This window comes from Lates calcarifer, unplaced genomic scaffold (assembly GCF_001640805.2).
Source record: "Lates calcarifer isolate ASB-BC8 unplaced genomic scaffold, TLL_Latcal_v3 _unitig_4619_quiver_1890, whole genome shotgun sequence".
Classification (NCBI taxonomy): domain Eukaryota; kingdom Metazoa; phylum Chordata; class Actinopteri; family Centropomidae; genus Lates; species Lates calcarifer.
Window position 1 is genome coordinate 10,281 of NW_026117009.1, and position 12,158 is coordinate 22,438.

The window sequence follows — 12,158 nt, forward strand, 5'->3', positions numbered from 1 at the left end:
AGGGTTCACACTTTCTATTATTAGGATCAAATTCAAACTGAAATGGCTGTATGAATCCTAATATTCATTAGTTTACAACAACTTTTGTTACTGAGAGGGAAACGTGACCGGATTCTGATTAGTTTGCATTAGATAACAAAAACTAATAAAACGTGTTTATTGCAGAGATATCTGATTATTACATCAGGAGCTGGGAGGAGTTGAGCACAATGGAAATCCCCGCCCCTCCTCCACTGGTTACTTCCTGGTTGTTGTTGACGTCTCAGAGTCGTCTCGCATATTCGTCTCTCCGGTTAAAGGTAAAGCTTCCCCTCTTTTCCCTCTTTCATCTCGTCTTTATTCACTTTTTCTCTCAGCTCAGCCTCTACTGACACTAAATATTTGCGTGCCTCATTTAACAGCACGTGAAATCATGCTTGTGTTCACCTGTACAGGTGAGTCTGTGGCTATAGCTCTGACTCCGAGCACCTGACAGGTGTCCTGCCCGGTAAAAATCAACAAACCGCTGTGAAAATCACAGGTACGAATCGGCAGATTTAGGGAGAGTTATTCACTGAACTCTAATGTGGTCATTTACTGTGGGTTTTTTCTACACCGATACCCGCCGGTCTATTTTTACCGAGGAGGGAAGTGAAGTGGGCGGCGACTCCGCATGACCCGCCCGCCCACTCCTAAATGAAACACGAGCTTCATTCACTTAGAGACGATTCAGTCTAAAACTAGGGCCGGCGAGTTCCCCCATCTGATTCCAGGATGATGAAACTCTGTCCTCTTGCTTCCTCTCAACCCAGAAACATTCACTGGAAATAAACCACACTGATACTTTGCAGACACAGAGGTGTAGAAAACAAACGCAACAAAACAAAACACCTGTGAGAGGAAGAAGCATCAAAAGGTAATGATATATTTCCATGATCTGATTTTATAGTTGGTGTTTTTCTTTCTTTCTTGACTGAAAGATGAAATGTGTTGCAGTATTGTACAATGAAAATAAGTAATTTAGGTTGCGTTCAGAAAAAAATGACATTAAAGCTTTGTCTTGTTTTGAACTCGTAAATCTATTTTTATCCTAAAACTCACAAGTCTTAGTGGTCCATCAAAGTCTAAGTCTGGCTCCAAATATTGAGTTTACTATCAAGTTTGACCCAAAAAAAACAAACCCAGCAAATTCTGACCAGAGTGTGATTTTGATCCTTCAGTCGTCAAAATGGTTTGAGATTAATTTTCTCTCAGTTGATTTACTGATGAATCACATTTTTCACAGATCAGAACAGGTCAGGAGAACAACGTGTACAACATATAATCACATTTAAGGCGCAAACTCCTCATCAAACAGAAACAGAACTGAAACTCTAAATAAGCCTTTTGGCAAAAACAAACACATGATCACTTCGCCTACAGCTTCTACTGCCTGACTTTAGATACTGGAGCTGAATTTATTTGTCCTTTGACAGGAAATGAAAGTATTTTTATAAAATCAGAAATGACCTTAAACAGTCAAGTTCCATGTTTTCAGACAACACCTGGAACTTTCTTTATTAATACTTAAGACCAAAATTGATTATCAAAAGAACTGATGATTAATTTTCTTCCAGTCGACTAACTGTTGCAGCTCTAGAAGAAACAATTAACTGAGAATGTTTCTATATTGTGTCAGTGTGTGAATTATACTATTACTCATGTTTAGGTTTTGTCTATTAAAATAAACATGATGCAGTTTTATTTTTTCACCACTAGGTGGTGCCAAATCATCACCAATGACCTTAATGGAGCCTGGAGTGAACCACATGAATCTTTATGAATAAAAGTGTAAATGTAATTTTTTTTTTTTTTTTTTTTAGATATAACACTGCAACTCAAACATTTCTACCACATGAAAACAGTCAGATGAGTGTTTTTAGTGTTTGTTGTCACAGCTCTGTTTGTTTTTTATTTCACTGACAGGAGTGTTGTACATCCATGAGGAGACGCCATGAGACTTCAGAGACAGCCCTCTTTAAAGACAGAGTAAGTCAATTCAATTTACTCTGGGGAAAACATAATCAGTTGGTAAAACTCTCAAGTTTTATCATCCCTGATGAAGTTGAAACCTGAGCCTCCCTCATCCTCTTGTCATCTCCAGGATCTTTCAGCCTGAACCAGAAGCTGAATATCGGCTAGATCCTGAGCTCAGCTGTTTGTCCTTGAAAAGCAAATCTGAACCTCTTCTGTTTAAAGATGCATTGCCCTGTTGTGAACAGAGGTGAGCTGTTGCTAACGTTCATGTTTTAAAGCAGGCTATCACCATAAAGTTGTTTAGTTCTGAATCCGGATCAGAGTCCTTGCAAAGAACCAAAGTAGACTGCAGTAAAGAACTACAGTAGAGTCCAGTTGGGTCTGAACGTTGCTGGTTTGTGTTAGATTTAGTTTAAACCTGATGGTTTTCTCACCAGCTTGTTTTCTCTCTGCTGAGTATTCCCATTGATCATAACTGTTTTCATCTTGTTCATTTACTATGGACTAACTAGACTAAGGAATAACTTTCCTTGTCTACATCTACCAGCCTCCATCAGAGACCACAATCCTGTGAACCAGATCCTGGACCTGATCTGGAACCAAGCTGTGTGTCCTTGAAGAGCAAGGCTGAACCTCTTCTGTTTAAAGATGAACTCCCCTGTACTGAAGAAAGGTGAGCTGTTTAATTCACTGTTCATGCAGAATATTTTAATCTCTGGCTTAAAGACATGAATGTGACAGACGTAACGTGAGTTAATTCTTCATGATTCCTTTACAGAGTCGACCTGGAGAGCTCAGAGGAACAAAGTGGTCCGCCTGTACAGCAGGAGCAAACACAACTGGACTCCACATTTATGGTCTGTACATATAACAACTGCACTTTTTAGACCAGTGGGTTTTCAGTCTGTCCAACATTGATCCGATGTTTGGCTCAATGGTTTTAGTTTGATTGTGTCATTCATAAAGTATTCTGTTCCAGATGCTGGAGTTGAACATCATAACTTTTATGAAGAATGAGCTGAAGAAGATGCAGAAGGTTCTGAGTCCAGATTACCCAGAATGCTTAGAGAGCCAGAGGGAGGATGAGGAGGTGTTGGATGGTGAGGATAAAGAGCAGAGGAGGAGCAGCAGAGAAGCGTTTCTGAAGATCACACTAAACTTCCTGAGGACTATGAAGGAAGAGAAGCTGGCTGATTGTCTGCAGAGCAGTAAGAGGATTTCTTATATCCCTCTTCATTTCTGATCTTGGAAATATGTTTAATGTTTGATTTGAAAAATAATGATTGGTTAGTTGTCCCAGTCCAATCAAACCCCACAGAACATGGATTAAAAATCAAGTCAAGTTCAGTCAGTTTGGTCAAACAGTTCAGAACACCTCAGCAAAAGCAAAAAAGGTTTTAAACTCAGATGTCCAGGATGCAGATACAAACCAAACCAGGAAATTCCAGAAAGACTATTTAATTATTTATTATTATGATTAAATCCACTGTGACCTTAATCGATTACATCTGATGAAGGTACCTTACACCTTGAGACACCTCATTGTCACTTTAAAGAACCTTTTAGACCTTCCTTTGGTAGGTATTAGGCTTCACATTTCAGTGTCTTTCTCAAGTTTAAAACCAAAAATCTCAAAATTTCAGTTGTATAACTAGTTTATCTAATTGGTCCCAGTCTACAAACAAGAAAGGCAGTATTTTTGGTTTCTGAATAAAGGAAGCAATAACATTTAAAGTTAAGTGGTCATATTTTCTTGGCTGTATAGTTTACAGTGTTATTTGTTCTTTCAGGATCTCCTGCTATGTGTCAGCTTAACCTCAAATCTAATCTGAAGGAGAAGTTCCAGTGTGTGTTTGAAGGGATCTCTAAAGCAGGAAACCCAACGCTTCTGAATCAGATCTACACAGAGCTCTACATCACAGAGGGAGGGACTGGAGACGTCAATGATGAACATGAGGTCAGACAGATTGAAACAGCATCCAGGAAACCAGACAGACCAGAGAGAACAATCAGACAAGAGGACATCTTTAAACCCTCTCCTGGAAGAGATGAACCAGTCAGAACAGTGATGACAAAGGGAGTGGCTGGCATTGGGAAAACAGTCTTAACACAGAAGTTCACTTTGGACTGGGCTGAAGACAAAGCCAACAAGGACATACAGTTCACATTTCCATTCACTTTCAGAGAACTGAACGTGCTGAGAGAGAAAAAGTTGAGCTTGGTGCAACTTGTTCATCATTTCTTTAATGAAACCAAAAAAGCAGGAATCTGCAGGTTTGAAGAGTACCAGGTCGTATTCATCTTTGACGGTCTGGATGAGTGTCGGCTTCCTCTGGATTTTCACAACAATGAGATCCTGACTGATGTTACAGAGTCCACCTCAGTGGATGTGCTGCTGACAAACCTCATCAGGGGGAAACTGCTTCCCTCTGCTCGCCTCTGGATAACCACACGACCTGCAGCAGCCAATCAGATCCCAGGTGAGTGTGTTGACATGGCAACAGAAGTCAGAGGGTTCACTGACCCACAGAAGGAGGAGTACTTCAGGAAGAGATTCACAGATGAGAAGCTAGCTAAGAAAATCATCTCTCACATCAAGACATCACGAAGCCTCTACATCATGTGCCACATCCCGGTCTTCTGCTGGATCACTGCTACAGTTCTGGAGGATGTGTTGAAAACCAGAGAGGGAGGAGAGCTGCCCAAGACCCTGACTGAGATGTACATCCACTTCCTGGTGGTTCAGTCCAAACTGAAGAACGTTAAATATGATGGAGGATCTGAGACAGATCAACACTGGAGTCCAGAGAACAGAAAGATGATTGAGTCTCTGGGAAAACTGGCTTTTGAGCAGCTACAAAAAGGAAACCTGATTTTTTATGAATCAGACCTGACAGAGTGTGACATTGATATCAAAGCAGCCTCAAAGTACTCAGGGGTGTTCACACAGATCTTTAAAGAGGAGAGAGGACTGTACCAGGACAAGGTGTTCTGCTTCGTCCATCTGAGTGTTCAGGAGTTTCTAGCTGCTCTTCATGTCCATCTGACCTTCATCAGCTCTGGAGTCAATCTGCTGTCAGAAAACAAGTCCAACCTTCCAGAAGTCTGAAACAAGAAGCAGTGAATATGCACAGACTCACTTCTATCAGAGTGCTGTGGACAAGGCCTTACAGAGTCCAAATGGACACTTGGACTTGTTCCTCCGCTTCCTCCTTGGTCTCTCACTGCAGACAAATCAGACTCTCCTACGAGGTCTGCTGAAACAGACAGGAAGTGACCCAGAGACTGATCAGGGAACAATCCAGTACATCAAGAAGAAGATCGAGGAGAACCCCTGTCCAGAAAGAAGCATCAACCTGTTCCACTGTCTGAATGAACTGAATGACAGTTCTCTAGTGGAGGACATCCAACAGTACCTGGAGGTCAGGAAGTCTTTCCACAGATAAACTCTCTCCTGCTCAGTGGTCAGCTCTGGTCTTCATCTTACTGTCATCAGAAAAAGATCTGGATGTGTTTGACCTGAAGAAATACTCTGCTTCGGAGGAGGCTCTTCTGAGGCTGCTGCCAGTGGTCAAAGCCTCCAAGAAAGCTTTGTAAGTGTGTGGAAATTTGCATTTATCCCAGAGTGCCTTAAATGTGGTAATACTGATTCAAATAGATGAATTTCCTTTCATGTTTCTGTTTATTATTTCCTCCTCAGGCTGAGTGGCTGCAACCTCTCAGGGAGAAGCTGTGAAGCTCTGTCCTCAGTTCTCAGCTCCCAGTCCTCTAGTCTGAGAGAGCTGGACCTGAGTAACAATGACCTGCAGGATTCAGGAGTGAAGTTGTTGTTTCCTGGTCTGGAGAGTCAACAATGTACACTGGAATCTCTCAGGTCAGACCAGTTCTCCCTGTTTTTTTTTTTTTTTTACTGTGCTGGTTGGATTGATTTACTTGTCTCAAAATGTCCCAGTCATAATGTTAGAATCACTGCAGAGATCTGACATGTAAGCCTATACTTATTAATTTTTTAATAGGTTTGTCTCCAAAATCATCACCTTTTGCGGTTTTGTTATCTTACTGATAGCCTGTTGCTGTGGTGATACACCTAAACATATAGGTAAAAACTATATCTATTATCTGCTGCTGTAATACAGCTGTCAGGTCACAGGGACACAGCCACAATAAAGTGGCGATTCTTGGAGGGGTCAGGTAAAACAATATACAAATGATATACTTTATTTGACCAAAACTGAATTGAGGCATTTAATTTCAAGCATTTCTTGAATTTACTAATACCACTTAGTTAAGAATCAGGGAGTTATGTAGTTGTTATAGCCACTGGTAAAACAATATGCTGCTGGGATGCTTTTATGTGTGACTAAAATTTACTTTTTATTTTTTACTTCAAGCACTGTTGGATTTGATTGATACTTTTGGCAATTTCAAGTCTCTACAAAGTTGTAAGATGTAATACACTAGTATTTGCTATATGTGTTGTTTTGTATATTTGCAGGCTGTCAGGCTGCCTGATCACAGAGGAAGGCTGTGTCTCTCTGGCCTCAGCTCTGAGTTCCAATCCCTCCCATCTGAGAGAGGTGGACCTGAGCTACAATCACATAGGGGACTTAGGAGTAAAGCTGCTGTCTCAGGATCCATGCTTGAGACTTGACGATCTCAGGTAGAAATTTATGCTGTCAAGAATAGTGTGGACACATTGAACATAACAAAGAGAACTGTTTTTTCTGACTTCATGTTATTACCCCCTCTTATCTTTCAGAGTTGACCCCAAAGGAGTCCAGTGGTTGCAACCAGGTTTGAGGAAGTGTAAGTGTGCTTTTTGTTGTTGCTGTGATTAAATGGTTCCCCAAAGCTGGGCTAACTTTTGTTATCCAATTTCACTTGACTTTGGATCGCTGATTTTCATTAATAACCAGAACTGTTAATGATTGCTTGTCGTTCTCTCAATCAGATTTCTGTCAGCTCACACTGGACCAAACACAGCACACAAATTCCTCAAACTGTCCGAAAGCAACAAAAAGGTGACCGATCTGAGGAAAGAGCACCCATATCCTTATCACCCAGACAGATTTGACTACTGGCCCCAGGTCCTGTGTGAAAATGGTCTGACTCGTCGCTGTTACTGGGAGGTTGAGTGGTTGGAAAGGTTTATATCGCAGTGAGTTTACAGAGGAATTGGAAGGCATGGAGACAGTGATGCTCTAATTTGGAGGGAACGATCAGTCCTGGTGTCTGACCTGCACTGATTTGGGATACAATGCCTGGCACAACAACAGTGGGACCCCCATCCCTCTTCCCTCCCCTCGTGTGTCTCTAACAGAGTAGGAGTGTATGTGGACTGTCCTGCTGGATTCTGTCCTTCTACAGAGTCTCCTCCGACACATTGATCCACCTCCACACTTTCAACGCACATTCACTGAACCTTTCATCCTGGTTTGGGTTACGGGTGAAGTTAAACTCTCAGCATTTCTGTGCCACTGTAGACCAGGACCAGTTGTAGCCAGAAATCTTAATGTGGTTCCATTATAGACAGGGACACAATAAACGACTGGTTGAGCCGAGAATAAATATGATTTGGGCGTGAGATTGATGGGACCATATTGGACACAAAATCATATGGAGTGTGGTATGTTAAGATTCTATTGATCTGATCTGAGCTCTGAGAACCCCTTTGGAGTCACGTTTGATGTAGACTGTCTTTTCTGGACCCTCTAGATGACCTGGAGAAGAGATGATGTACAGTCCAATGTTTACATATCTTAAACCTGCTAACGATAATGCGCTACAGTAGAAAAGTTTTTGATGGTAGAAAAATACGTTGGCATTTTTTTTTTTCTGCCATATGACTTAACTTGGAAGTCTGCACTATACTTAAATTTATATTAAGTGGATGATATAGTAGTGTTCAGTTCAATGAACAGTGCCTCCAGTGGTCAGTGAGTAACTGCAACATATTAGCTGACAGTATGTTACTTAACTTGACATTACGCCTCTGTTTTGCAGTCAATAAGTGTTTCCTTGTGTTGCATGTTTGTTAACTTTTGTGATATGAGTAAAAGAACAAGTAAATACAATGTACCTCACTAGTGTTAATGAAGCTATTTTGATTACTGATAAATGTAATTGTAACTCAGTTGGCAGATGACTTCATTATACTCCCAAGAGTTTATATTCCTGTTAGTTATTAAATATTAATGTAATTTAAATATATACTGGCAATTTACTTTGAGTTTTACATCTAAGTCCATTTTACACCCAAGATCTCTTGTGTTAGTCATGGGTACAACTTGTACTACATGTCCTGGACAAATAAAGATATATAAAAAAAGAATGTCTATGAGTCGTTTGTACAGTTAAATAGTTTCTTCAGATATTATAATTAATTGGAGCTGTGAATCTGTAAATTACTCCCAAAAGATTATTTTACACCTGACAAATTAAAGAAATACCTGAATAAACTGTTACATACAACTTGAAAAGATCACAAACACCTACCCCCCCCCCCCGCACAGTGGACTTTCCCTTGGCGTTGTACGTTCCAACCCCCCTACTGTATAAATACCGTTGGTATCCTCCACATCCTGTTTTGCCAGTCGGTCCTTCCACCAGCGCCGGTAAGAATCGGAGCGCACGGAACAAATATTTGGTAAGTGCTGCTTAAAATATAACACATAATTTACAATTTCAGTGTTTCTGTGTGTTCAATGTGTCAGTGCATTTTTTTCGTTGTTAAAAAGTGATTTAAGGCAAAACGTGATTCTTTTCCTTCGCTAATTTGTACGCTTTAGCTTAGCTAGCATCATAGCCTAGCCTAGCTACACTTGTTTTTAGCCTAGCCTAGCTACACCTATTTGTAGCCTAGCTTAACCCAGCCCACTCGTGCTTCCAGTCTTTTCTGTTATGGGAAAGTTAAGAAAACATTTGTGATTTTTCTCAAAAGCCAAACTGTTCTTCACAAAGATAGAGAAGGCCAGTTTTTACCCTCGAATTTAACCCTTGAACCAGTTCAGTACTGTCTGATTAGTCCATACTGGCTTATGATACTGACGGTCTTGTGAAAGATTTAACGTACATTTGCACAATCTTAAGGGTTTTTGTTATTTTTGTCGGCGTTAGCTCCGATCCACAGTTGCCTGTGTCATTGTGCTTAATAAAAGTTGTGTCGAAACCAGCTGGCGTCTCCTAACATTGTGACTCTGTGCCCCTCCACAATGTATGAGCTGAGATTACAGTTAGAAATCATTACACCAAACTTTAAGCTTTTAAAGTCAAAGTTATGCTTTCAGATTTGTGTTACATTGCTTTTCTTTTTAGTACAGTCAAGTTTTATTTGTAATTGTCAAGGTGTTACTGTTTAGTTTTCACTGTTGTGTTCTCCTACACTGTGTGGGTTTTAGTGGTAAAAAGTTGCCATTACTATTTTCTTTTAGTGTGCTAATCAAGTGTTGTACTTGTGTTTTCCAGATATATTTGTTCAGCTGCTGCAGATTGGACAGACACCAACATCACCTTACACACCAACAGGTATGTGTCCAAAATATTTACCCAGTTTGAAAAATATATGTTGATGAATTGCTGTTGCTGAATTATTTATGTCAGCAATCACCTTCTGTCATTTAGTGTCACTGGGTAAATTCCAGCTCAAACCTTGGTATTTAATGGATTTAATAAGAACTGATTATTCTTGCCTATTAAATCAGAAAAAAGTACCAACTGTAATCGCTCAGAGCTCAAGGTGACGTTCTCAGATGTCTTCTTTCTCTTAATCAACAGTATTTACTATTTATCATATGACAAAGAAAACTTAAATTCTCACCTCTCAAGCCTTCAAGTCTTAAAGCAAATATTTGGCATTCTTGTTTTAAAAAAAATATACATCTGAATTGTTGTCAATGTTTTGTCTGAAGACAAATTGACTGTGGCTCTCCTCACCTTCTCACCAGACAATATCAAATACATTAGAACCAACCAATGCTAAATTTTGTGTCTTGGATTGTTATTGTCAAGGATCAGTCAAAATAGTGCTGAAAAATATCTTAACTTCAGTTTGATTGTACATGATCTGAAATTCTTAATTATGTGTATGTGCTAGACACACCAGACTACACCATACAAAACAATATCAATTCTATGAGTAAAATATTGTAGTAAGTCGTTCATAAGTGTATTAACTTTAATTGTTAGTCAGAGTATGATTTAAAAATTTCTTTATAGTATATAACAGCCAGTTCTACACTTACTTTTATTAATTAATTTTATTAATTTTTCACGTAAGCTGCTGTTAAGAACTTCCTAAATTTGGTTATTCATTAAACAAAAAACAACACAAAACAAAGACATTTTAAATATGTATTAAGAAGAAGGTTGAATTTTATATAAATGTTTGCTTCAGTGATTAGCTGATAGACAAACAATTAATAATCATTTTACTTTTTCCCAAATATTTGTTGTTTTTTGGTTCTTCAGGAGGTGATGACAGTCAACTGTGCATTTTCTGAAACAGCCTCTAATGTTTGTTAAATGTTCCTTTTTCAGCTGTAATGTTGAATTACACATTGAGTTACATTTCTCTGTGTTTTCATGGTTAAACTGTTGATGAGAAATAAGTAGTAGTGTATTAATCATTTTCCTTTGTGTGATCTCCTCCAGGTGTCACCACCGTCCATGACGTCGTCCACGATTGCCAAAACGTTGTCCATGACTGGCGAGACCTGGTCCATGATCGCAGAGACTATGTCAAGCATCAGAAACCATCAAAAAATGCCATAATATGGTAAGGCATAAAAATGTTTTGTTAAAATGTTCTGGTTCAGCTGTAATGTTGAATATTTATCTGCGATTTCATGGTTAAACTGTTGATGAGGAATAGGTAGTAGCGTATTGATCATTTTCCTTCATATGTTTCTCTTTCCTCCAGGTGTCACTGCTTCCTCCACAACATCATCCACAATCGCAGAGACATGGTCCATGATCAGAGAGACATTGTTGAGGATGAGGGAGACATTGTCCATATTGTAGAGACCTTTTCAAAAATGAGAGAGACGTTGTCTGCAATCAGAGACACTGCCCATGTTCGGAGAGACCTTGTCCATGATCTCAGAGTGCCCTCGTACAATGAAGACATTCTTTGAGACCAGGACAGAGTCCTCCAGGTAATTCACAAACACATTTACATCAACTGTCCAACACAGAGCACTGACAAACTGTTTATGCTCAGTATTTTATCTACAGTCTGAATAGTTCATAATTTGTCACAAAATAGACTTAACCCATTAATGACGTTTATTTACATAGTTCATGTAAGAACAGTTCTAAGAAAAAAAGGAATTTAAGGAACTATCTTAAAGCAGCCATCTTAATTTTGTTTTCCACAGATACAGATATTTGATATTTGTTTGTCCTTTTGTTTTGGCATTTTGCTATTTCAAACAGCGCAATATTAGACTCAAATTGAATCTATTGCTGTGTATATAGTCATGCTAAATACTGCTCATATTGTATATAATTTTTATATTCTATATATATATTAATTGTACTATTTTTGCTGCTGCAACACTGAATTTGCCCACTGAAGGACTAATAGAGGATTATCTTACTCTTACACAAATAAATTGCTCTGAGCACTGAATATTTTGCCAGTGTGTTTAATATTGTACAAAAGTAAATATTTTTAGCCAGAGGTTAGGGTTAGGCTTACAGTTTTTAGCTACTTTTAGCCAGAGACAGAGCCTGCAGAGACAGAATATGTTTATCACAAAAACTATTCAAGTCCTGAAACTTTATTAAAAATAGAATTGAAGAACTAAAATGTTTAATAATCCCTCAAATACCTCTATTACTACATATAACTTTTCCTATTCTTACTGCTTGTGATATTACAAATCACCTCTTAGATTTGAGAGACAGCATGGCATTTTCTGAGATTGAACACATAGTAAGGCATGTTTTGACTATTTTTGATGCCATACCATACTATGACATTTTTTTTGACCATTTATCATGCTCTATTATAGTATGACCTTTTTTGACACCATATACTGTAACAGTTTTTGATGGTTTTGTTCATATTTTTTTGTGTTGTCATATATCATCTTGTTTTATACCTTGTTTATATCATATCTTTTTAAATTTTTGCTTCTGTACCACTGACTTTTTTTCGCTGA

General features: G+C 38.8%; 1 long non-coding RNA gene and 1 pseudogene across 1 annotated transcript; both read left to right on the plus strand.

Annotated features, from left to right (window-relative positions):
* The first annotated feature begins 233 nt into the window (after nt 1–233).
* LOC108901140 (NLR family CARD domain-containing protein 3-like) lies at nt 234–7,730 on the plus strand (annotated as a pseudogene).
* An 875-nt stretch (nt 7,731–8,605) lies between these two features.
* On the plus strand, nt 8,606–11,555 carry LOC108901142 (uncharacterized). Its single transcript, XR_001963841.2, has 4 exons — nt 8,606–8,641; nt 9,460–9,519; nt 10,645–10,768; nt 10,913–11,555. It is a non-coding gene; the product is annotated as an uncharacterized LOC108901142 (long non-coding RNA).
* Nucleotides 11,556–12,158: the final 603 nt, after the last annotated feature.